Source organism: Jaculus jaculus, chromosome 20 (assembly GCF_020740685.1).
Source record: "Jaculus jaculus isolate mJacJac1 chromosome 20, mJacJac1.mat.Y.cur, whole genome shotgun sequence".
Taxonomy (NCBI): Eukaryota; Metazoa; Chordata; class Mammalia; order Rodentia; family Dipodidae; genus Jaculus; species Jaculus jaculus.
Window position 1 is genome coordinate 25431370 of NC_059121.1, and position 27988 is coordinate 25459357.

Here is a 27988-nt window from a genome sequence, read left to right on the forward strand (position 1 = left end):
TAATAAAAAATGAACAAAAAAAATTTAAAAGAAAAGGACTTAAAGTAGAAATAAAAATAAATTATTGCTAGGCATAGTGGCATACACCTTTAATCCCAGACCGTGGAAGGCAGAGGTAGGATGATTGCCATGATTTCGAGGCCGCCCTACGAGTACATAGTGAATTCCAGATCATCCTGGGCCAGAGTGAGACCCTACCTTGAAATAAATAAATGATTATTGAAATCTTACATATAAATAACCACTAATAGAATAATGTGAGTCTAATCATACTAGTGACAAGAACAATATTTTCATTATTTACTCTCTTTATTTATTGAGAATTTTACACATGTGCACATATAATATATGATAAATCATAGGTAATATATATCAGTGATTATCACCTCCCACTACCTTCTCTTGACCCTCCCATCCCCCTTCCTCCAAAACTCTTTTTCTTCCCACCTAACTCCTATTTGAATATGTCTTCTTTCTCCTATGTAGGAGTTTTTTTTAATTTTAATTTTGCTTATTTTTATTTATTTATTTGAGAGTGACAGACAGAGGGAAGGAGGGAGGGAGTGAGGGAGAGAGAGAGAGAGAAAGAAAGAATGGGCACGCCAGGGCCTTCAACCACTGCAAACGAATTCCAGACACGTGACCCCGCCTTATGCATCTGGCTAATGTGGGTCCTGGGGAATCGAGCCTCGAACTGGGGTCTTTGGGCTTCACAGGCAAGCGCTTAACCGCTAAGCCATCTCTCCAGCCCCTGTGTAGGAATTTAATTGGAGTTGCCTGAGGTGGCTGATGCCAAACCAGAGCATGTGGGTCATGCCAGTGGCAATGCCACTTCAGAAAGTGACTCCTCCTCCCAGGGATTACTCCTGTGGAGGGACTGAAACCCCATTGCCTTCCTCTATAATCTGTGATGGAATGCTGGTGAGATCAGTAGGGAGCAGGTCTTGTGCAGATGACAGCTACTGTGAGATCATGAGTTCAATCGCCAGGTCGTGCCAGGATGGCAGTGGCCCTCTGTATCCTCTATCTCTGGCTGTGGAGCAGGTGGGCACAGGTAGCGTTTAGCACGGAGCACTCCAGAGTCACCTCTCGGAACTGTGATGAGCTCTGAGGTCCCTACAAAGAGGAGACTCTCTAACCAGAGGCCAGAATGGTTCTACATGTGAGCCTAGACATTCGTATTCAGAGGAAGTGTGCTGGGCAGTCCAGTATATATCAAAGAGCTAATTCACCTTGTTCAATGTGGCTCCTTCCTAGAGATGCAGGGATGGCTCAAAACGTATAAATCAATGTAGGTAACATTTTACATGAACAGACTCAAGATGAGAAGTCCCAAGATCATCTCAAGAGGTGCAGAAAATACCTTTGATAAAATTCAGTGTCCCTTCATGATATACACCCCAGAAAGACTAGGGATGGAAGGAACATATCTCAACAAAATAAAGGCTACACATGACAAAAATAATATTTGGCAAAAGATGATTAAAAAATTTCTCTAAAGGCACTAGAAATCTAAAGTAGAAATAATACGATCCTTTGGTCAGGGTGAGGAACTGTGTTTATTGGCTTTCCATTGTAGAGACAAAAAAAAAAAAAAAAAAAACCTAACAGATATGTGTTAGGAAGAAACACTTATTTTACATTGTGGATTCAAGACCAGCATCCCCAATGCTTCAGGCTAGACAAGAGGAAGATTCGCAGGATAATGGGAGCCCAAGGCAGAGGAGGGCGCTCTCTGCTTTTAGCCAAGAAGCCAGCAAGAAGGAAGCAGTCAGGAACACTCTCTAGTCCACGTGGATATGTTCCCAGGGACACACTGTACTAGATCCCACCTCCTAATGTTTTATTATGCCTCAGGAGATTATCACATCATGAGCCTGTGAATGGATTAATTCATTGATGAACTTACAGCCCTCAAGATCCAATCAGATCCTGAGGGTCTATCAGTGGTAGACAAACCTGGATCATATGGCCTTTGGTGGACATACTGTGTTTTAAACATAACAGAATCCAAAGGTGTCTGAGTATATCTGTATCAGTTTGGATCCCTTTCACTCATGCCGGTCCACACTGCATAAGGAAGAGTATGAATAACCTTGAGATGGGATTTTAAACTAGTAAATACAGCCAGAAGCTGAGGAGGGAAACGCTGAAAAACAGGCAAACACGAATTCAAATGCTGATTCCTAAGTGGTCCAGGCTTAGATGTTACTTCCTATCACCAAGGAAAATGATGGCCGAAAATTCAGCTGTTAGGCGACATTAAAAGCTGGTCTGTGAACGGAAAGTCAGAACATGGACTTGAACTTTCACTAAGTTAGAGAAAGGTGATGAGGACAAACTGGGCTTCACAATGACCTCTGTACAAACCAAAGGTAAGTAATAAAATCCAGATCCCCAAAACCTAGGAATTTGGCCTAGGAATAAGGCCACAATCCAAACAGATCTATTCTAGTAAATCTAAAAGGATCCTTTCAGCTATTGAGTTGATGATGTGTCAAGTAATTTAAAGGACTGCTAGAAAAAAAAAAATTCACTACCTTCCTAAGGCAGACAAGCAAAGTCAATTTCTACATCCTATCATCTGCAATGCAAGCGTGCATCCCAAAAGGTAATTGAGAAATTCTGCTGGAGGTGAGCTTAAAACCTCCTCCATGTAGACCAGCTGACAGGAAGCTGTAAAAAGCCATACTGCACGCAGTTCAGTGGGAGGGAGAGAGAAATCACCAGTGAAGATAGTCAACAGTGGACACTGCAAGCCTTATATTTGGCCAGCCAGGCCAAAGAGCCAAGGGGTGCAATAGTGGTGTGTCTGTTATGGGGGAAACCAGCCACCCTCTAATTTGATTGAAAGCCCACTCTGTGGGAGGGAATACATCCCTCATACTGAAAACCTACAACAGGGGTAGTCATGAGCCTTAGGGTTTTATGTCTACTAAACTACCAGACATAAGAAAGAAACCAGAAAATTTAACTCATGTCCCAAAACAGAAGGTTTCATATGCCTTTTAAGGGTAGCAACTTATGCATGTCTACTTGCTGATAGTGATGTAATAACAAGTATTTTTTTTAATTTTTAAAGCTTCACTTGTTTTTATTCTTACTTATATTATTGTTGACAATAACCATAAACAGTGCTTGGTACTTATAGCCAGGCATTTTTGCTCACCCTTGTAGTAACTCATTTGACTCTTACAATGCTCCTGTGGAGTAGTTACAGTTATAAGCTCCTATTTTTAAGACAAAGGAACCAATTCACAGAGAGGTTCATAGAGTCACCCAAGGTGAATGAGCAAGTTGATGACAGAGCCAGAAGGGTGTGGCTCTGGAAACCACATTTCCACTTCTCTGTTTTCTACTGACCAGGTGATGGTGTGAGTCTCCACACATGTGCTCATAACAAGTGTTTTTAATAACAATTTTTTAGACATAGGTGAGACCATAACCCAGAAAAGAGTAATTAGTATAACAAGTAACCCAGAACATGCAGAGGTATGGGAGCTCTATCAGATAACATCAGAATAAACTTCAGACAGGTAGAGTCTGTTAACTCCATAGGTATTAGTAAAGGAGACAGGGAGATCATATGTGAAATACAATTTTCTTAGTGGAAATTCTTAGCTGTGAGAAGCATAATAGATGGATGGAAGAAAATGGAATTAACTTAAGACCACCTTGTCTAAAAAAGTTTATGTAATCCTATTCAAAAATGAGAGTCAATAAAACAGCTAAAGATCACTTCTCCTTGCCCAATATCCCATGAAGAGATCAATGTCTACAGTTCTCTGAGGTTAATCCAAAAATCTACTTTAAAGGCGTGTGTGGACAGAGCAAGTCACATGATCAACCAGAAGCCACCAAGAACTAATGACTCATGTCGCTACATGTCTTAAAGATAAATCACAAGAAACCAAAAAGAGGGGATTTGTTGGTTTGGTCCATTTTTATAGTGGTAGGAATCAAAAGGACCTTGTGCATACTAGGTTAGCACTCTACCACTGAGGTCCATCCCAAGATTCACCCCCTCTGCACACACATACACTTTTAATAAATCACACTAAGTTAGGGACACTTTCTGCTATGGACTTGAAAGGATTGATTAGACTAAGGCGACAGACAAAGTGTGCAAAACACAGGCATTTGATCAAGACTTCCATGTGGACATGATGAAGAAAAGTGTACGTGGTGATTATCTAGAAAGATCAGATGCCAATTAATTCATTGATATTGTCCAGAAGGAAACCACTCCGTGGAATACTGAAGAAGGTGGTTTTCTAACCTACTCATTGCAAACATCTTTATCAATGCATTGGATGCAATTCATGGCTCCATTATGATGGTGGAAGAAAGTTAACCAATGAAGAGTAAGTGTGTATAATGTGGAACTGAGAAAGGGAAGGAGAATTGTGGAAGGACTCTGGAAGGGTTTTCCTCAATAGATATGTACGTAAAATATATCCACTTATCTGTAGACTTAATACTCACTTGCCTCCAAGCATAGACGTCAGAGCTCCTGCCTGACTTGTCCTGGTTTCATTGATCATTATTGATTGATTGGTTGATTGATTGATTTTTTATTATAAAAAGGTTGTACTCTTACACGTCCTTTCCCCTGCCCCAACTCTACTGGATGTCAACTTCAGTGGAGTTACTGGTATTCATTCGGGGAACTAAGAGACCTCAATCAGTTTCTGCAAGGCAGGTGTGTGGGGGGGATGGGGGAACATGGTGCCTCATCTTCCATGGCTTCCAGATTTAGAATAATACAAAATCAGAAGGTGGGGTACTTTGCCACCTGATGGATAAAGGTTTGAATCTTGCCTCTCTGGCTAGCAACCATATGATTTGATCAAGTTCCTTAATGTGTCTGGGGCTCTTTTATTCTTCTGTGGGCATATGATGTGTAACTCACCAACAACACAATTGAAGATGCAACGAGATTATGAACACCTCATATGCCCGACTCATTGGCTCCTATTAAATGTCTACAACTTAGTAAATGTACTAGATGATCGTGGTTAGCCTCAAACAAGAAAAGATGGAATAGACAAAATGGATGTTTCCAAAAATTAATAAATGTGATGCTTAAATACTCTTTCAAGTTTCACATTAAAAATGTGGTTTAGATAAATATACTGGTCTACAGAATAAGGGGCAATATGTCACAGATGGAAGATTTATGAACATTGGAAAAATATCAGACAGAACTAAAGTTACTTGGTTATTCAAAAAGATGTGAAAATAGAAGGAAGACAACTTGAGATCATCAGGAGGAAGAAGAGGACAAGAGAGAGTAATGGGGTGAGTATATTCAAAATACATTATATGACTGGACAGAGGGCTCAGCCAGCAAAGCCAAATGACCCAAGTTCCATGTCCCCATACCCATACAAAGCCAGATGAACAAGGTGGCACATGTATCAGAACTTTGCCTGCAGTGACTAGAGGCACTGACATGCCCATTTTCTCTCTCTTTCTCTCTCTCTCTCTCTCTCTCTCTCTCTCTCTCTTTCTCTCTATATGTGTGTGTGTGTGTTTGCAAACACATTTGTGTGTGTGTGTCCCTTTCTCTCTCTTAGATAAATTACTAAATAACTAAAATATTTCAAAAAGAGAGAGAAAGAGGCAACTACAACAGAAGTCAGGGCCTCTAGCCACTGTAAGCAATATCCAGATGCATGAGACACTTTCTACATCTGGCTTTATGTGGGAGCTGGAAACTAACTTGTGACCTTAGGCTTTGAAGGCAAGGACAGTTAGCCATCTCACCAGCCCATCTCTCTCTTACATAGACTAATAAATAAATAAAATATCTTTTAAAGTCCATTATATATGTGTGTGAAAATGTCATGCATAATGAAACCTATTATTTACAAGTAATATATGATGATTAAAATGTTTTAAAACTAGGCTACTGGGGTTTTGTTCAGGAAGACTTTTCCCAGTGGGGAGAGGGCCTCCTATTTTGTCTTCCAGTAGTTGAAGAGTTTCAGGTTTTATATTGAGGTCATTAATCCACTTGGACTTGATTTTTGTGTCTGGCAAAATGAGTGGGTCTAATTTCATTTTGCTACATATGGTCATCCAATTTGTCCAATGCCATTTGTTGAAGGTGCTGTCTTTTCTCCAGTCTACATTATTGGCACCTTGGTCAAGCATCAAGCAACTGTATTTACTTGCCCTAAAGTCTGGTTCTTCAATTCTGTTCCATTGGTCTATGTTTCTGTTTTTATTCCAGTACCATGCTGTTTTTGTCACTATAGCTTTGTAATATAGCTTTAGATCAGATATGGTGATACCACCATATATTCTGTCTAGGACTATACCAAGGTCCATTATTGAAGGATTCTCAGAGAAAATGAAAAACTAGCCGAGCTGTTATTAATGTGTGTGTGTGTGTGTGTGTGTGTGTGTGTGTGTGTGTATGTGTTACAGATAGGACCATAGGCTCTGAAATCCCATCCACAATGTGAGATTCTTTAATTCTAAAATTACACTAACATTTTCCATTATTTAGAGAAATTCATATGAGAATTTGAAACATATTTTGGTCTTAAAGCAGTTATAATAACTCTGAATCTGCAATACACGTACTGTAGGAGCATTAGCTACACTATGAAATTTTGAAGCATTTTCATCATATATTCATGAAATACACACATTTATACACAAACATATTGAAGATATTATATTAACCTATTTGACAGACATTGAAAATACCATCATATTGCTAACATAATTAGTAAACAACCTTGTTTCTGTTTAATTACTGAAAATACTAAAATGGGAAATTAGGTTGGAGATATGGCTCGGGGGGGTGGTGGTTAAAGGCGCTGGCTTGCCAAAATAGAAAATTACAACATATATATAGTTTTATATTATTTTTAAAGTTTATTTGTTTGTTTATAAATATCTATATTAGGGGAAAAGAAGGAAATCAGCAGGAGGGGAAGGAGGACGAGAGAGAGTAATGGGGTGAGTATAATGAATTGACTTAGCAGCAGAGAGAGAGAGAGAGAGAGAGAGAGAGATACAGAGAGAATGGGAACCATCCATCACAAGCAACGGATATATGTTCCACCTTGTGCATCTGGCTTTAGTTAACTGATTCATACGCAGAGAGAAACAGAAGACAGATGCAGATAGAATGGGCACCATCTACTGCAAACAAACACCAGATGCACGCTTCACTTTGTGCATCTGGCTTGATGTGGGTACTAGGGAATCGAACCCAGGTTGCTAAGCTTTTCAGGCAAGTGGCTTAACCACTGAGCTGTCTCTCTAGACCTCGTAGCAACCTTGTTTAAAATCGCGTCAACTCAGAATTTTAGTTTTAAAACTTGGAAGCCCATTGTAGAAAAAGAAACACAAGATGAAGCATTTTATCTTATTTTTTTTTTTTCAATCACTGGTCTGAATGGGGTCAACAAGCACTCTTATTCATGGCATTTCTGCTTGCTGATCTTTGAAAGGAAATTGGGTTGAATTTTTTTTTTCAGACTACAGAATAGCAAATCTATGGTTGTTTATCTTCAGCTGCTCGCCTCTCTTTTATGGCAAGAATGAAGATAATGACCAAAATATATGCAATACTTAAATGTTGTCAGATATCCGTCATATTTATATTCTTCAGTGACTCCACTGTCCACTGTGATGTAAAACTACATTAAAGTCCGACCTGGTAGGACATCATAAGCAGCTCGTGTTTAAAAGCCATTGTGAAGGAGGGCCTTTAATCTGATTGATGAAATAAATGGAAAGTAATCTATCCTCTATTCAACAGCTTGTTGATGATATGAAAGAATTCCTACTCAAGCAAGCAAGGCTTTAAAGAGAAAGACCTCTTTCATCCTGTCAGCCTCTCATTTTTAGAAGAAAAAAAAAAGTTAAGTTTTTCATCATGGTTCAGGGGAGTCCTTGTAAAACGTTCATTGAAAATTTAAGAGCAATTACAGTGTCAGACAGCTAGAAAAATTGCTTTTACTGAGTGAGAGTTCTCTGACAGATGCATTGTGGGAGAATTGATTCTTTCTAAGGGATAAGTGAATTGTCATTGTTAGGCTCTTCTCGTGACATCTAGCTAGATGTCATCTGCTTTGTAACAGAAGATTTGAATCAGACAACTGTGCTCAACATTAGACAGTGTCTAGATTAGTTCTGCAAAGAAATAAGGCTTTGCTCTGCATGGCATCAACTGAGCTTTTAAAGATCACACATGAGCAAGGGTTTAAAAAAAAAGTTAGAAAAATCAAAAACAAAGCTTTATAGCCACTTCAGAAAGCCTGGATGTTTAACCTGCAAGGAAGTCTGTCAAATCCTTGTGGAAAGTATATAGAGAAAAGATCAATAGGATACCTACTGGCTCCATTAGCTTGATGTAAAAGGGGAGAGGAGAACTGCTCTTCCACAAGAGAAACTCCATTATTCCAGGGATTATGCGGGGATCAGTTCATTTTGCAGACAAGAAGAAGAGAAAATGAATGAAGATTCTTGGTGGGCCAAGACTGGAGAGAAAGGGCTTGTCAGGTAATATCACTGGTGATAACAAAGTGGCTTATTGACTGGGAGGTGTCTCTAATTAGATGTTCATTTGCATAGGGGAAATGCCAGTTGTAGTCTGGAGTGAGGCACCAGGGAGAGAGATTCAGAGAAACTGCTGTCACTCAAATATGCTGCAAGCTCAGTCTAACAGAATTAGGAAGGTGAGTGCCACTGTGTTATTTACACTGACTTTCAGAGCAAAGGGTTGTGCTGGCTGTGAAAAGCATACATTTTAATCAATAAAGTAACTCTACCTCTTGTAAATCTTCACAGCCAGATGTACGTTAACTCTTGAATTAACACTAAAATATTATGTCAGGTCCATAGGGATATAAATATTTACTGTGACCTAATATGATAGAAAGTGTAATTGCATACATGCGTGAACAATGATTTCTAATTTGATTTTTTATTATTTTAGGTTTATGATTATGATAAAGTTATTTTACAATTGTCTTTTGAGAAATACTTTTTCACGAAATTAGCTTTTAAGCATTTTCAGTTAACCATAAGGCATTAGGGACAGCACGTTTGAGTGGAAAGACATGGGTAATTTCTTTTTAAAGAAGATAGTTGAGGTTGACCAGCATATTACCTGTTACTTATAGAGTACTTCGGAATTCCTTTAGTTCATCTTGAATAATTCTGCTCTAAGTTCCTCCATAAGAGTACACACTTAAAAATTGTACAACTTTAATATATTTTCAAGACTTATCTCAGCTTTACGAGAATAAGCAAGACATTAACTGCCTCTCCGGTCTCTCTCCCTTCCCCCTTGTGCTTTTGTGCCAACAAACGTCCTTCCAGTTTTGAGAAACACAAACTTCCAGCAACATCTTTGCAAGAACAGCCTTGTGTTCTCAAAACAGTAGACTTAGTCTCTGTGCTTGTTGTGAGCTGACTCACCATTTACGCTTCCCTGGAGCCCTTTATCGATGTTTGCATGAGTCCACAAATGAATTGATAATGATTCAACAAGGCAAACTCAAATTCTGCTCATGAAGCACAGTTAAAATTAAACAGCACACAAATCTGACTGCCTTCGTTTCTAGTATTTTCCTTTTAATATCCTTACACATTTATTTCACTCAGGTTGGCAAAGTGCACTTAAATATCTTACTAACAACTGAGTTATTTCATCTGTCTCTACCATAAGCTGCAGTATGATATTTGGTGCGTGTACATGAGAACAGGACTGTTATCTAGTCAAAGGAGTAATAATTCAAAAATATTTGACATGATCAATATCACCATATATATTAAGTTTAGAAGAACTTGATTGCCTAGAATTGTATAAGTATAAATCTCAGGGTAAGATAATGCAGTTAAACTGAATGCCACAGCATAACAAGAAAGCATCTACCACATTTAAAAACTAATAGGCAAAGAAAAAATTTTTTTCAGCTTTCATAAGAGAGCCTTTCTAGAGACCTGCGTAATAGGATCGTTTACAGTGAACCTATGGCAGGAGCAATCTTTATATGCTATATTATGAAAGCTAAAATTCAAAAATGCATTAAAAAATTCCTGTACATAAAACTTGCTTTTAAATTGAAAAGAATCCTCAATTCCAAAGTAAAGGTGGTTGAAAAAAGATGAGAGATAAATGCTTGATGATGTGATTGGGGTATTAAATCAACAGTGTGCAATATGGAACAAAAATCAAGAGGCAGAAACTTGTCAATGACTGACCAGTTTGAGGCTACACATGTGAAAGTAAATGAATATATTATGACATTTATTATATTAATGATCATAATAACACAGAAAATGTAGATCATGCTGTTGCCTTATATGAATATCAGGCAGAGATATTTCAATTCCATTTTATTTAATATGAATGATGCCTAAGTGTAATAATCAACAATTGGATACTATTTTCACTTTTACCCACACATTTAGACATGTCTACATGGGTAGAATTCTTGAAACTTAAACTGTTTATGAGAAGAATAGCAAATATTCTTTTTTTAAAAATTTGATTTATTAGTTTTCTTTTCATCAAATACAGGCAGTTTGGTACCATTGTTTAGGCTCATCTATGATCTACCCCCTCCCATTAGACCCTCCTTGTTGATGTAAATGGGTCGTGCACTGTGGGGTTAGTCCCTGATTAAAAAAATGCAACTGATTGTAATAACCACATTGAAATGTTAAGAAACATGAAAAATCACTTACCAGTTACCTGTTACTCTTGCTAGACAAAAAAGTATCAAGATGTGGCACGTGGCGGAGCCCCAGTCATGAATCCAGTGCTCTATGTTACCATAGTTACCTCTGGCTTCAGGCATGCTACAACTTTACTCCCTTACAGTCATCAGCAACCTTATACGAGGGAGGTGCTAATATACATGTAAGATGAAATCATGTCTCTATGTTGTGTGGCGATGATGTTATTGTGAAGTGGTGTTTACAAAGAAACAGACTGTCGTGCCGTGTTTGTGCTGAGAACGAACAGCTTTCCTCTCCAACCTTTGTTGCGCATATCAATACTGAGTAGTTTGAGCATATCTATGTTTGTGTAACTTTGCTGTCTATAGTCATGTGCATAATCTAATGTCACACTGTAACAGTTTCATTAGGGCACACTCTTCTTCCCAATATGCGCAACAGAATTACTTTAATCTCTTTCCTCTATGAAGAAAGATAAAATTATCTGCTGTATATACCTGATGAAACACTTATCTATTTTGATAATGAATGAATCCATTTCAAGCACATGTTACACCATTCATCTTTGGGGGTTCAAAAATGGATGACAGTGTGGTTATGTCTTTGTGAGATAAGTGGATGTGTATATTCTTAGATCATCTGGCTTTTAAAGTGCCAACAAAGTACAAGTGTGGCAAATTGGTCCTTTCTCACAATGTTGACTTTATATTGGGTAGCTTTTTGAATGTCTTACGGATTGAGAGAATATCTGTTAGTATAAAGGAGGCTAAGTTATAATGAAGTGGAATATTTCTTAAATTTTCTGAGATTATTTATGAAGTGCGTGTCACAAAACATTTCTGTGGGCAGGGTTACTTTAGAGAGTAGATAAAGATATTGTCAACCATATTTGTTAATCCAAGAATAAAGTGTTGGGAATGGAAGGTTCATGAACCTCCAGAGAGTGCCACTCAGAGCAGGTCTGGGTGAGCCATGAATCCAAGCAATCAGCGTGTTGAACAGTGTGATGTTCCCCTGCAAGCCCAGAGCATCATCGCACTGACTGCCAGCCCAGCCAGGGCCCCAGATCTGAGAGGCATAAGGAGTACTAAGTAGTCTGAAGACTTGGAAATGTGCTCAGTTCTTAAACTTGAAAGAAATGTAAAGGCATTATGCCATGTCTCCTTAAATCAGCCCCAGTTCTAGAAACTTGTTTTGTGTGGCTGAGCTATTCAACTTAGAGAGTATGTTTCTAGCGTGATGTCTCCTCATCTTATTTCTGCAGCCTTGTCCTTTCTGAAGGCTTGACTGCTCCTGCCTGTGACCATGAAGACATACTGTCCTGGAGTGCAGTGCCCTCGGCTTGAAGGCTTGTAGCTACCAACTCCAGAGAACATTAAAAACAAGCTTCATGTGGTAAAAATATAGGAGGTAAGAGGAAAACCGGTCACGCTGAGAACAACACCAAGTCTTGAATAGCAATAGATTTCAGTTAAACCAGGTCTCAAAACTGTTTCCTCTTGTCTCATATTTCTTGGTGCATATTTGAGATATTTAAAACAAGGTCGCCTCATTCAGCATGCGGCATGCGTGCACGCACGTACAGGGCAACTCTCCCACCAGCGGGGGGAAAGAATAGACACGAGCTAAACTGCACTCAAGATGTTGGATTTACCTGTAATAATTATGAAATGTTTAATGTTCTCTCATTAAAATATTTTCAGTCAGAAAAGAGAGATAGCGAAATACTTCCAGACTTAACTAAACATCTCTCTCCCAAGCATTGTATGTTGGACAGAAACATTCTGATTTATTTTAATGTCAACTAAAAAATGATATATTCTTTCTCCTTGAACCAACCAGTCATGTTAGCCTCATGTTGACAGTGGGATGGGAGATGATTAGAGCAAAAATAGCTTAAACTTTGAGCTTTCTCTACATGAGCAGTTCTGTTATCGTCATTTGTTGCAATGGCATGCCACCAGGGGATTTGCTTTCCCAAAGTGATTAAAGAAATGGAGAGATAGAGGGAGGGAACTGGTAACACTGGAGATAACAGCATATCTCCATGAGTTATATTTAAAGTCGTGATGACATTAAATTGCTCCCTTAAAAATTCCTTGCTCTGTGTGACATGTCCCAGAGTGTAAGATTGACAAATGATGTGTAATATCAAGACTTTTGGGTTAATCATTTTTTTTTCAATGAAAATGGGTTTAGTTAAAGAGTACTGATAAGCTTTAAATTATACACATTGTCACATTAAAGAATGTCAAATGTGTTTAGATATTGACTCATGAAAATTCAAGTTGGGCGTTTCTCAGCTTCACAATTGTTAGTCAAAGAATCTGTAATTGAATAGTTCCACACAACTCATTTTGGAAAATACTGTTAAAAGTTTACTGGTAAATGACAAAGTCTACATCTGGAATGACACAAATTATAAACGTATCAAGTAACTTAGGACAGAAAGTATTAGATTATAGTTCAGATGTGTCTACACTTCTTAGATGTCTGAAGCAAAGTGGGTCCTGTGTACAAGCTGGTGCTGCAGAAAACATTCTTAAAGCTGGTTTGGTGTTTCATTCAGGCCCATTGAGCACCATTTATCTTTTTTTTTTTTTTTTGGAGTGGAGGGGTGTTTCGAGGTAGGGTCTCACTCTAGCTCAGGCTGACCTGGAATTCACTACATATCTCAGGGTAGCCTCAACTCATGCCAATCCTCCTACCTCTGCCTCCCAAGTGCTGGGGTTAATGGTGTACACAGCCACGCCTGGCCCATTTATTTTATTTTTTTTTAATTTATTTTTATTTTTTATTTATGTATTTGAGAGTGACAGATATAGAGAGAAAGACAGATAGAGGGAGAGAGAGAGAGTGGGCACGCCAGGGCTTCCAGCCTCTGCAAACGAACTCTCCAGATGCATGCGCCCCCTTGTGCATCTGGCTAACATGGGACCTGGGGAACCAAGCCTCGAACCGGGGTCCTTAGGCTTCACAGGCAAGCGCTTAACCACTAAGCCATCTCTCCAGCCCTGGCCCATTTATTTTAAACTGCTTGTTTTACCCCCGTTGGTTTCCTTATCCAAAGCCTCATTCACCTTGCATCATACTTATTTTAAGAAAACAGACAATCAAGGAACAAAAGCAAGGAAAGCCATACGTCTCTAGAGATTCTAGAAATATGTGTGATCTAGAATGTTTACCACCGACCTCACAAGAAAGGGGACCCAAGTCACGCCACCCCATAAGTGTTGACAGAGAGAAGTATCATAACTGGAAACATATATGAGGACAGATCCAGAGAGGGTCACAAACACCTAAAAACAAAAGCAATGGCACAGTATGCCTACAACCGACTGTTAAGTGTTTTGCTCTCCCGGATGTTGGCTGTTGAAAGCCCGAGCTCACGAAGCAAGGGGCTTCTAGTGTCTGCCTCCGTGCCCGCTTTTATGTTCAAGAACTCTTCTTCACGTTCCACTTTATCTAAGGAGGTGATAATCGCTTTTCTATTGCCCTGGCCCTTAGTTAACATCAGGGACATCGTACCGACCATTCCTGCCTTTAACTCTCCAAATACCTGTGTCTGCAGCTGGACACTTTTTTGTTGTTGCTGTTTGTTTTAAAGACCATTCCTATGGCTATCCCCCCAAATTTTCAGGTGAAGCCACGCTATGTATGTTTTCTTTTATTCATTAGAAACAACTCATAGAGAGCTTTGACTCTGAAAAGTAGAAAAGCATGTGGCTGAAACCTTAAAGAACCTCGTTCATTAGTCAAAAGATATTTCTGTTGACTTGTCCCTCGTAAATGTTCTTCCTCCTCCTCCCAACCCAGTCCCTCATTGCTTGAGATGGTGTTGAACGCGTTCAGTGTTACCTACATGATGTTGTATAATTAAAATTATTTCACAAATTATGGGCACTTATGTTATGTTCCAATGAGGCATGTAAATGAAGGGGTTCTTTCTCTCTTTCTTTCTTTCTTTCTTTCTTTCTTTCTTTCTTTCTTTCTTTCTTTCTTTCTTCTTTCTTTCTTTCTTTTTGGTTTTTCGAGGTAGAGTCTCATTCTAGCCCAGGCTGACCTGGAAATCACTATGTAGTCCCAGGGTGGCCTTGAACTCACAGCAATCCTCCTACCTCTGCTTCCCAAGGGCTGGGAGTAAAGGTGTGCACCACCATGCCTGGCTTGGTAACTTTTTTTTTTTTGTATTAAAACAATTTAATAAAGTGAAACTCATAGCTTTGGCTTTAAGTCCCCAATTCCCCCATTAACATGCCTTGCATTTACGATACACACACACACATACACATATACACATAGACATGCTCTCACACGCACACACATACACACACACACACATGCACTCACACACACATATACACACATCCGCACACACTTATACACATATATATATGCACATATTATTGTTTCTAGCCTAGAGAATTTCTCAGGCTTGCAGAATTAGTCTATCATGACAACCAAAATTGTGCTAATGGATGAAATGGTACTAATATCCTAATTACAGACACGTTTCAGAAATGGTGAGGAAATATGGGGCTAAATTCCGCAGTTGTTGTTGATGAAGGATAATAGGAAACTTTGCGTCAAGGTGTACAAAACCAAAACAGCAGACAGAAGCTTCGAAAGTTAGCAGTTGGTAGGGGAAGTGGCGAAGATGAGAAACGGGAGTGCTGGATCTCACCACCATGAGAAGGATTTCGACTCGGGCTGGTGGCAGTCACTCCAACAACTGGTTCTTATTCCAGCCACTGCCAGGCAGCAAATTACAGACACTCTGACAATGGGAAGTGTTAAAGAGATAAAAGATAGAGCAGCTTGGCACTTGACTAGATAACTGGATGCTGAGAAGAAACAGCCAATTGCAACCTGATACAGAGTCCCGAAAGGCCTCAGTGCATCATCTGCAGGTCTGCCAGTCACGGAGAGCCAGCACCTTTGGGACACATGGCCCTGCACTGGATGCTACACAAGCTTGGCTTTGAACATTAGTCCAGGTGCTTAACTTGCTTTGTAACTTTAGGCCAAATTCTCAAGCTGGAGTTTGCATAATAATACTACTGCTTGCCTCCTATGGGGTATGTGTGTGTGTGTGTGTGTGTGTGTAATATATACATGTCTGCATATGTACATAATTAAATGTAAGCATTAGGTGTTTAGGAATAGCTCATATGTCATTTCCTTTGGTTTACCAGTACTTTTTTTTTAATAAACAACTTTCATTATAAAAAGTAATTTGGGAAATGCATCAATAAATTTCTGTTTTATAAATATGGAAATGCAAAGTAAAATTGAATATCTACAATGTATATAATAATTTAAGCAAAACATAAATAACTATTTTTCAGTATCTAGAGGTAAGTATTCAATGTGAATATTTAGTAGGTAACTTAAGATGAGCTGTTAATATTTATAACCTCAAGTTATCATTCAGTATAAAAAATTCTTATTAAGTGCACTCTAGCATATCCTTGCTGACAAAGACAATATGGCAAATTAGAGAAAATTGTGGGAGGCATATAAAAACAATTCCAAGACTGTTGATAACAGTCATTTGAAAAGTTCAGGGTTGGGGCTGGAGAAATTGCTTATCTAACTAAGATGCTTGCCTATGAAGCCTAAGGACATGGGTTTGATTCCCAGAACCTATGTAAGGCAGATGTTCAGGTGTTACATGTGTCTGGACTTTGTTGGCAATGGCTAGAGACCCTAGCATGCCCATTCTCTCCTTCCTTCTCTTTCTCTCTCTCTCTCTGTCTCTGTCTCTCTCCCCCCTTTCTCTCTCTCCCAAATTAATCAATTAACTAACTAAAGTAAATGAAAATTTCAGGGTTGGAGGGAGATGACTTTAGGATTTTTCCCTTCTGTCATAATTCATGTCCATCCACTATTAATGTTCTTTTGTCTGTCTGCCTGTGTGATTCAGCTCAGTAGAACTTGAAGGCACAGACAGGTGGTCTCTTCATACAGTGATGCCCATCCCCAACCATAAATGCCATTTTGTCATCCCTTGGCTATGGCCTAGGGCCACAAACATTTCTTGAAATGCTGGCAAAATGGAAATTTCTAAGACATATTGAACATCGGTGAGGAGTGTTTCAGGGAGCCAGACAAAATCTGACTTGATGAGTTAAAAGATTTATTTAACGTCTCAGAAGATAGTTCTTCCCTGGTCTATAGGTTTATAGACAATTTGGTTTGGTTTCATTAAAAAAAAAAAATCCTTGTCTGAAAAATATTTCACTATTTTTTCCTCATAGAAGTAATTGTTTTCCTACTGTATTTGTAGAAAATGGTTAACAACTCTGCAAACTGCCCATAGAGGTGTTTTCTTAAATAATTTCTTCATTCATTTGCAAGGAGGGAAAAGGAGAGAGAGAGAGAGAGAGAGAGAGAGAGAGAGAGAGAGAGAGAAAATATGAGTGTGCCTGGGCCTCTTGCTGCTATGAGTAAAGTCCAGATGCATGTGCCACTTTACTCATCTGGCTTTACGTTGGTACTGGGGAATCAACCCAGGATAGGTAGGCTTGACAAGCAAACACATTTAACCACTGATCCATCTCCCTAGCCCTAGATTTAGGCTTTCATCATATCTAGGGCCATGAGGAAACTGGCAAGAATCTCAGCATGTGTTGACTTCACAGAGCATCTGAGGACTGATGTCATTCTCCACATTCATCTGGCCTGGGTCCTCCTCCTTTCTTCCAGCCTTATAGAGATGTAAAGATGAGAAATTCCTTCATCACCCGGCCATAAACCTCCATCATCTTCCCTTACACAAGTCTCCTCAGCCCCATCAGACCACGTGCTCCAGCGACACGGAAGGGCACGGAGTCTGCTGGCGTGGCGGTGATGCTTTTCCACCACATGTCGCCTCCCTCTCCCTAGAGCCCCTGTCCTCAGCCGGGCTACTTCCTCACCCTTGCTTTTCCGTCTGGGCGTTCCCACCTCCTCCTCCTCCTCCTCCTCCACTGTCACAAATTTGCCACCTTCTCTGTGTTTGTTCATCTTTATCTTGGATGTCATTTCCTTAGGAAATCATTCTGGCTTGTTCCTAAACCCTAGGGACGTTCACTAGTGTTCTTATTTTCTCCTGTTGTTTTCTATGTTTACTGTGGGGCCAAAACTCTTGTTCTTTATTGGCCATACACTATAAAACTATAACTTACCTATAGTCAAATTTTTAAAAAAAAACACATTTTAGCTATTTTATGGGTATATATTGATTCTATAATTGTTCAGTTTAATAAAGAAATGTTGAAGTATATCATACTTTTGACCATATTCACACCCCGACTTTCTTTTTTCTACACTCTTTCCCTGCTCCCTCCCTGGTCTACTCTCTCTCACCACTGCCTCTTCTGCTTTTGTGCCATGTACACACGAAGATGTATGTACTTTCATGCATGTATATTAAGTCAACTGTACTCAAATGAAAAAAAAAAAGTGTTATTTGTCTCTCTGAACCTGGCTATGTTCCTAGCAGGATATGCAACATAGTAGAGACATGTTAAGCATGAAGAAGTAAACCAAGAAGAAAAGATCTCCTTTTAAGTATAGCTAAAGACATGTTTCACTTCTCTTTTATTACTCATGAGACAATCATGGTTTGTGAAACAAATTCACATGGAAATTACAAACTTGAGTCTCATAGTTTATTCTGGAAAATTAATAAGAGTTATCTATCCTTCTTCTTTCTAAACATATTACCATTATAATAAAGCATAAATGAGTTTCAAAGGCAGTGTTACTGTGGCTCTTCAGTGAGTTTGATGTTCTCATAATTATGGAGAAACATAAGTTATACCTACGTATTAAGGCATGGCTAAAATGAGATAAAAATGAAAAATATTATATAGCTTATAGTCAAAGCTATGTCCAAAAAAGTAATAATTAATTTAACATTATTCATATGCTTTCTTTTTCATGCTAAAAAGACATGATTTTTTTTCCACTGGAGAAAGAACATTTTATGGGTTGGAAAACAGTAAAGCTAAAGAAAATTAGGTGATTTAGTATAGCAATGCCACTAATAATCCCATTCATTTATTTTAGGTATTATAGAAAAAAATATGGCTTATGTTTATTTTCCAAGATTAAAAAGTATATATAACATTTTCAGAGTTATAAGTCCAGCCAAGAGAGATCAAGTATGTCAGGGGTCATGTGTGATTCCTGAGCAAGCATGAGATTCTAAAGGAGCCTGGCATCACCAGTGTTCAAATATCCAGATCCCACGTAAGACAGCTGGGCCTGGCTCACAGCTTCAAGCCCAGTCTCACAGGGGAACAGAAACCTGAGACTCATCGGAGCCCTTCAAGCTCCCAAACCAGTAAAACCAGACCCTGCCTCTAAACAAGACAAGACAGTAGAGCAGACACCTAACATCCTGTGCATCCCCCACAGACCAATGACCACCAATGAGTGTGAATATAACAGATACGTACACGCACATAAACCACAAACCCAACACACCGCGCACACACACACATACACACACACACACACACACACACACACACACACACAATTTCTAAGTTGTAACTTGTTCTTGAGCCATAGACATGTTACTTTGAAATCAATACTAGAAGCAAGTCTACTCTGAGTTTTGCCATCACCTTTTCTGAACACTGAGAAGGAGCTATGACAGCTTGAGTCAGCAAAGGGCAAATAAGCGGTTGAGGGTAAATTCTGTTTTTGTATGCCATTATCCAGGCAGAGAAGGAGGTTTCTACAAGCTTAATGTATCAGAATTCTTGCACTGCATTGCCCAATGTCCCTTATGCTGACTTCATAGAAACATGGGATGAGTGTGGCTTTTGGTGACGGCGCACTTAATGGGTTGAAAGTAGTGCCCTACTGAAATAGTGCTATTTACTGTCATTTTTTTTTTCTTAGTATGGAGAATGATGTTGTTCCACATTCCACCATCAATCTTACCTACTTAGTCTCCTGAAAATTGGTTGGATGGTACATTAACTTTGCTTTTTGATCCAACTCTTGCCATTAAGTTGGGATGGGAAACAAGACACGTGCACAGATAGGAAAATGGTCAGGTATGCTGCAGCATTTACAGAAACCAACAGTGTAAGAGGCTTCCGGAATAGCAAAAAGCAGGGTTTTATAGCAATCTCCCTCGACTAGTCACCAAGTTCTAAGAACACAAACTTTTAGAAGTGTGAAAATACCAAGCTGGGTCTACAGCCAGTGAGGACAAAATTAACATGGACGATAGCAAAAACTACATCGGAATGCCAAGCAGAGTGATTGCTGCCTTCCCAAGAGCACAGGACTGTCGCAAAGAAAGAGGACCAAGTTGTTCTCTGACACACCCTTGGATGCACTAAACATAAATAACAAAGGACAGAAGGCAAGTGTGCAAAATGCATATTTGCCAGCACACACGCATATCACAAGCAGTCAGCGCAATCCAAAGATAAAACGGACCTTGGCGGGAACCAGAGTTCCACGCTAGGAGAGATGTCAGCTATGACTCTAATGAGCAAGGAAAAATATATTGGATTATCACTTTAGGAACACGGTAAAAGAAATTTAAATGTCCGATGTGTAGAAAGCATGAGAATTGAATTGGACGACCTGTCAGAGCTCCCGAGGCTGGGATGGTCGTGTTTCTATGCAATTACCTGGTGTAGGAACACTAGCCATTGCAGATAACAGTCATGTAACTACTCCGCAGAGGCTTGACAAATGGAGCACTTTTCTGTTTTCCATCCATGTGCTTGGCACCTCACCAGTCACACAACTCGACCAAGTCAGGGCCACTCTCATGCTTGAATCCATAGACCAGGGAGAGAGAGGAGCTAGGGATGCGATCTAACCTCCCCTGAGCATGTTGAATGAGTGAGGTAGGAATTAAACACAGCAAAGTGTGACTCAGGGCAATGAGCTGAGTGGCCAAACCTGAGCTGCACTGCACAGTAACAGAGAGTGACGACTTCTGCATGAGGGAACTCATCAGTTACCTCCAACTAGGGAGAAGCGCTTGCTGCTAATGGGTTTCACACACTGATGTTTTCTCTATTGCCTGTGTGTTGGACAGGGGTAACTAATCCTGTAATAAGTGGAAATGAACATGCATGCCACATGTATGTATAAGTTAATCTCAATGTAAAGCCTTTTAACCATAAGCATCTTGTGATAAGATGATCAATGAAATATAATGAGAAGGCTGGGGATGTGACACATTCGGTAGAGGGCTGGCCTCACGTGCATGAAACCCTGGCTTAAATTCCCAGCAACCAAAAAAGCAGGCATGATGGTCAGAGACACTTGTAATCATGTCACTCAGGGATGGAGGTAGGAGGATCAGAATTCAAGGTTATTCTTGGTTGCAGAATGAGTTTAAGGACCAGCTGGGACATGAGAGACAGAGCCAGAAAGAATGAATGGATTTAAGTATACAAATGATGCAGACAATGTGAAAAACATGCAATGTTTTTAATAAAGAGCTTAGCCTATACTTCAAAGTGATTAGTACAAAGTAATAGTTTGTAATTTACCTAGCCATACACACACTTCCAATGCTGAAAGAGGAAACTGTTACATTTTTAACATAATTGTCAAATTTTATAGGGAATGTATTTGGCAAATAGTATCCTATTGATAAAGAGTGATATGCCGGCTGGAGCGATGGCTTAGCAGTTAAGGCGAAGCCTAAAAACGCATGTTCCATCTCCCGATCCCACGTTAGCCTGACGCATAGACGTGAGGCAAGCACAGGGTCTCACTTTCCCACTAGAAGGCACAAGCATCTGGAGTTTGATTGCCCTGGTGTGCCAATTCTCTCAATCTGTCACTCTCTCACTCTCTCACATTCTCTCTCTAGAAAAAGGAAATATAGATAAATATGTTTGATTTTTCTATTTCACAAAGCAAAGCTGTATTGCTTATTAATCATACCCATAAATATATGTACATAAACAAATGTACAAACCAAGAACCCATTTGTTGCACGATGAAGTATTAAGATCCCCAATCACCACACCCGGCATGGTGGCGCACGCCTTTAATCCCAACACTCGGGAGGCAGAGGTAGGAGGATCGCTGTGCGTTTTTGCCACCCTGAGACTACATAGTGAATTCCAGGTCAGCCTGGGCTAGAGTGGAAGCCTACCTTAAAGTAAATGAATAAATAATATAATATAATAATAATAATAATAATAAAATAAATAAAATCTCAAAAAATAAAAATCCTCCATTGCCAATGTTCTGCTTCATGCTTACAAAACTTCAATCAAAGTCAGCAAGTGTTCAGTGCACCTTCCAACGGAGTGTCCACACCAAGGCTTTGCGTCACTCGGGCCAGAAAACCTCCTGGCAATGCTCACACATGGTACGGCATAGTCAGTCTCACAATCAAAGCAAACAAAAAAAGAAGATAAATATTATTCATTGCTTTTTTACTATCTTGAGGAAAAAATGAATATAACACTGAGTACCAAAGGATGTTAAATACTATACAGAAAATATTTGGTGCAATAAATGTAAAATTTATTTAAGCTTACCATACATAAAGCCCTTCCCTCCTATTGCCAAAGACAAACTGACTCATGATTGATCGGCTTGAATTCATGTAATTTGAAGATATTCCATTCCATACACTCCTGGAAGAATGGAACATCCCATGACATCATAAATTTTGGTACCTCACACCGCCATGAACCCACACTGCCGTGAGATCTTCCTTTATGCATCTGACCAGATGGGCTTCAGGTGGCCAAACTCCCTTTAAAAGGTGACAAGAGTACTGACATTCAAATGGACACACAACCACCCTAACGCACAGAAATGGCTCTCAAGGAACTGACACTCAGTTCCACTGGAGGCCCTGGCACGTCCATTCATTCTTTCTCAAAAATAAATAAAAATAAAATATTTTTAAAAAGGTGTATTAATGTAGTGAAAGTGCAGCCAAACCTTAGCCAAAACATGAGCAGAAAAGCTGAAACTCCGGGTCACTGCTGGTGTCATAATGGTGGCGTGAGGGACAGGCTCGCGGTGGGTCACCCCCAGGAGTCCCCCTAAACCAGCTCAAGTCCAGCTTCTTCAATATTGTGGTCTGAGGGACGTTTAATGCCACATCTGCCACCTGTTGCCGCGCACATTCAGTGACAGCAAGGACCTCAGACTCTGACGACTAACTCTTGTTAGCAGGAGGCATTGGGAACGGTATTTATCTTGATGCCTTTACAAAGGGAGTGCATTCTGCAGATGCCCGTTGAAACACTCCAGGAGAGCTTGGGTGTCAGGCCTTCGAAGAAACACATCAGCAACGCTGGAGGAAATAGGAGGGGAAACGAAGCAGAAGTGATGTGTGGATAGGAACCTCAGGAAAAAATAATCCCCTTATTCCAATCACAGGGTCTTGTGGACTCAGACTGTGGACGGCTGAGAGGCTCAGCGCAGCAAACGCCAGCCCAGACATGCCGCCCGGGAAGCTGGCAAGGTGCCTTGTGTGCAGCGAGACGCAGCTGAAGTGGAAAGCGCGCGCTGGGGCTCGGAGACCTGAAGTGAAACTGCAGGTAAAGGGGCCTCTGAACCACGCAGACCGCGACACCTGCGGAAGTCAGATTTTACGCACGCTGGGTGAAATAAGATCTCTCATCCCAATTAATTTCCCCACTTCTTCTCGCTTCCTACGACGGTATGTCTATGGATGTGTTTGCCTATGTATTGATTCGTGCACGTGTGTGACGTATGTGGATAGCTGTGTTCGTATGCACACTGGTATAGGTATGCATGTGTGTGCGTGGATTTGGAGGCCAGGGAAAAACCCTGGCATGTAGGTGGGCTCTGGGGATGGAGCTCAGGTCTTCATGATGGAGAAACAAGCTCCTTCCTGACACCTGTCTCCTCAGACCATGCTAAGGTCTAGCTTTCCTTTTAAAATGCATGCTGTCTAACATGTATTAATTGCATTTAAGTGGAAATTAGTACATTATTATTAGATAGGAAAGCCATTTTTGGTGTGTGTGAGTGTGTGTGTGTGCGTGTGCTGTGATATTGGGGTATGTGTGGTGCACGCACATGTGTGATGTGTGTGCAGTTGTGCCGGGTTATAGACTTACAAGGTGTGCTGGCTTCATTCAGGTATCCCCTACAAACTTAGGTGCTCTGGATGCTAGATGCCCAGCTGATGGCAATTGGAAATTGATAGGATTGTATGGTTGCGGGCAGGCTTATGGGTGTTACAGCCAGTTTCCCCTTGCCAGTGTTTGGCACACTCTCCTGTTGCTACAGGGCACCTTATGTTGGCCAGGGGATGATGTCCACTCTCTGCTCATGCCATCATCTTCCCTACCATCATGGAGCTTCCCCTCGAGCCTGTAAGCCAAAATCAACCTCCCACAAGCCGCCCTTGGTTGGGTGATTTCCACCAGCAATGAGAACCGGATTGTAACAGTAAAGTGTATGGAGGAGTGGGATTGCTGCCAGACACCTGACTATGTGGCTTTGGCCTGTTGGAGATAATTTTCAAGAGTAATGTGGAAGGCTTTGAAAGCTTGGCCTAACAGACACCTTGAAAAGCTGTTAAGTACTATTCTGGTCAGAGTTGAAAGACCTGAATGCAGTAAGAACTATGGACTGTGAGGTTTGACTTATGAGGGTGAGAAAGAACTTTGCTTGGACCGGGCGAGCAGTTTGTGTGAGAGGCTTGCTGTTATGCCCGTGTCCTTAGAAGTTGTACAGGGTTGCTTTGCCTAGAAATGAACTGGTGTGAGCAAAGGGATATGGCACAGAAAGAAAAATCTTTGGGTGAACTGTTGCCCATTCAGCTGCAATAGAGAGATTACAGCCTTTGAGACTGGGCTAGCTGACCTGCACTGGGGCAACAGGAAGAATGTCAACTCTTCTGGTGGGTCCTTAGGCTTCACAGACAAGTGCTTCAATGGCTAAGCCATCTCTTCAACCCTAACCTTGATTTTTTTGTCTTTAAAAAAATATTAAAAATAGGATAAGTGACTGCATCATTAGCAGAATGAAAACCATTGTACTTAATATAAATCTGTTTAAACCTCATTCCTTTGTGTGTGTGAGAGATAGGGAGAGCAAGAGAGAGAGCATTGCTGGTTAAACTCAGAGTTTCAAAGATGCTGTGGAAACATTATGCTACTGAACTATGCTCTCCAGATCATCAATTCTTTTCATAGCAATTTGGAGATGGGTTGCTGTGCAAAAGTCACTTGGACAAGACCATATACAAACTATGCATATATCATGATTGCTCTACCAACAGGCACATGTAAACTTTTCTGTACTCTAGTCATACTTGAATACATAACTAAAAATGTTATTTATCTGTCTCATGTTGAATAAAAATAGTTGCTTTTTGTCAATAATTCAATCTATCTTTCCCTCATTCTGAAAGATTGTCACATATGACCCTTTCTCTTTGCAAACTGTCCTCTCCACTTTTATGACATTTTTTAAATATTTTTGTTCATTTTTTATTTATTTATTTGAGAGCAACAGACACACAGAGAAAGACAGACAGAGGGAGAGGGAGAGAATGGGCGCGCCAGGGCTTCCAGCCTCTGCAAACGAACTCCAGACACGTGCGCCCCCTTGTGCATCTGGCTAATGTGGGACCTGGGGAACCGAGCCTCGAACCGGGGTCCTTAGGCTTCACAGGCAAGCACTTAACCGCTAAGCCATCTCTCCAGCCCTTTTATGACATTTTTGTTTGCTGAAACGCTGAGTTATGAACCTAAATCTTTGTTTCTGTTAGGTAAGTGCTCTATTACCGAGCTATATCCTCGGGCGTATTTATTTATTTATCTTAATTTAGACAGGCTCTCACTAAATTGCCGAGGCTGTACTAGAGCTCACTGTTTAGCCCAGTAGGGTGGTTTGAATCAGTTGTGCCCCATAAACTCATGTGTTCTGAAACCTTGGTACCCACCTGTTGGAAATCTGGGAGGTGGAGCCTTGTGGGAGGAGGTGTGCTGTTGGGAACAGGCTTAGGGGTATTATAGCCAGCTCCCCATTACTTCAGTTTATCTCACACTCCACTTGCAGCTGCTATCCACCTGCTGTGGTAGAGGTGATGCCCAGTCTGTGCTCATGCCCTGCTGTCCCGTGCCATCATGGAGCTTCCCCTTGAGACTGCAAGCCAAAATTTAAAAAAAATTTTCTCCTGTCAGCAGCTTTTGATCAAGTGCTTTATCCCCACAATAAGAAGATAGCTACAACACTCAGGTAGACCTTCAACTTAAAATCCTTTTCCTCAGCCTCCCAAGTAATTACAGAAATGTGCTACCAGTGTAATTATAGAAATGTGCCACCACGACCAGGTTTATGTCTTTTTTTTCGAATATATATTCTGCATATAAGAAAAATATGGTAGTTATTTTTCTGATTTGACTTACATTGTTTTATATTATCATCTCCAGTTTTACCCATTTTCCTGCAAATATTATAATTTTAATCTTGGTCACGAAATATAATTCTCTTGCGTCTATATGTAATGCACATTCTTTTCTAATATCTTATTTATGTATTTAACAGAGAGAGAGAATGGGTGCACCAGAGCCTCTAGCCACTGGGGTAAAAATACTCCAGATGCATCTGGCTTTACGTGGGTATTGGGCAATTGCATCTTGCTCCTTAGGCTTTGCAGACAAATGCCTTAACCACTGAGTCATCTCTCCAGCCCACTGCACGTTGTTTATCAACATTCATTCCTGTTGATGGGCATTTAAACTGATTCCATAACTTGGAACATACAGGTCTACCTGTTGTATATTGACTTAGATTCCTTCAAATACATGTTCTGGAGTGGTTTAGCTGGAATCATATGGTAGTTCTATTTTTAGTTTTGGGGGAACAAAGTTAATACTGATTTCCATAGCTAGACATTGTCATTAACATAGTCAATGTGTATGACACAGTCATAGTCATATGCCAGCATTTGAGGGCTGTGCAGTATGAAGGTACCTGAGCATTTCCAGGCACAGTCGTAAACACTTGTCATGTTTTAGGAAAGTGAATGTGTTTTGTGTTCAAAGAAGCATTAAGTCATAGCATTTCATGTCTATGAAGTTGGAATTTAACTACCCCAAGGTGGGTGCAAGTACAAGGTATGTTACTAGAAGTGCTGTTTAATTCGTGAAAAAATTTAGAAGATAGCATACCTGGTGTAAACATAATGATAGTATGCACTCAATGATACTTAAAACCCTTAAGTAATGTTTTTTCAAATGTCTGTAGTCACAGAGTCCACCACAAAATTGAGCATTACAAGCAGTAAAATGTAACATGTAGTTTCGTGTGTGTGTGTGTGTGTGTGTGTGTGTGTGTGTGTGTGCTTTATTTTGAGTGCATAGTCATCCCATGAGACGATGGGCTTTATTGTGGCATTTACATAAATTTATCTCATTAGTGAACTTCAATCATATCTACCTCTCCATGACCCTTTCAGTTACTCTTTCCCTCCTCTCTCTCTGGTCCCACACCACTTCCCAAGTCGCCCCTCTTCTACTTCCATGTCTTACTGTTATGATTGTCTTTGGAATCTCCATACAGGTTTTTATAGTACTGGCATAAATTTACATGCCAACCAGCAGAGTATAAGGGCCCATATTTCCCCATATCCTTGCAAGAATTTGTTGAACATTTCTTTCTTTTTTTTTTTTTTTGCAAATTATTTTCAAGAGCTGGAGGGGTGGCTTAGTAGTTAAGGCATTTGCCTGCAAAGCCAAAGGACCCAGGTATGATTCCCCAGGACCCACGTAAGCCAGATGCACAAGGAGACACATGCATCTGTAGATATGTAGTTCGTTTGCAGTGGCTGGTTGCCCGGGTGCTCTCTCTCTCTCTCTCTTTATTTATCTCTCTTGAATAAATAAATAAGAATAAAAGATTTTTTTTTTTAAATTTTCAAGGCCCATGTGGGTCTGGAAGACAGTACTGTTAGCAGTCCGGCCCTTCCTTTGGCCCTCTTATTGTTTTCACCACCCCTTCAGCAAATAGCCCCTAACCCGTGGAGAGGATAGCAGAGAGGTCTCCTGACTGCTGGATACTCCACTGTCAAATCTCCTCAGCACTGTCGTGAGTTTTGATGCATTTCAGTGGACACCACCACCTGAGAAGAGAAACTCATCTAACCAAATGCGAGAGCAGCATTGACGTGAGGGCACAAACACAAGTATTCAGAGGGAAGTTTGGGGTCATAATATCTCCATTTCGCCAGTCAACAGTAGTAGAGCTTATGGCCTGCCTAGCCATATACTTTTTGATTATATTTTCCGTATCG

General features: G+C 40.2%; 1 long non-coding RNA gene across 2 annotated transcripts; it reads left to right on the top strand.

The window, feature by feature from the left end:
- The first annotated feature begins 8140 nt into the window (after nucleotides 1-8140).
- On the top strand, nucleotides 8141-23249 carry LOC123456251. Of its 2 annotated transcripts, none has more exons than XR_006634413.1 (3): nucleotides 8141-8702; nucleotides 11978-12123; nucleotides 23095-23249. It is a non-coding gene; the product is annotated as an uncharacterized LOC123456251 (long non-coding RNA). The 2 variants fall into 2 exon arrangements; XR_006634412.1 differs by having other exon boundaries at nucleotides 8141-8526.
- The last annotated feature ends 4739 nt before the right edge of the window (nucleotides 23250-27988 follow it).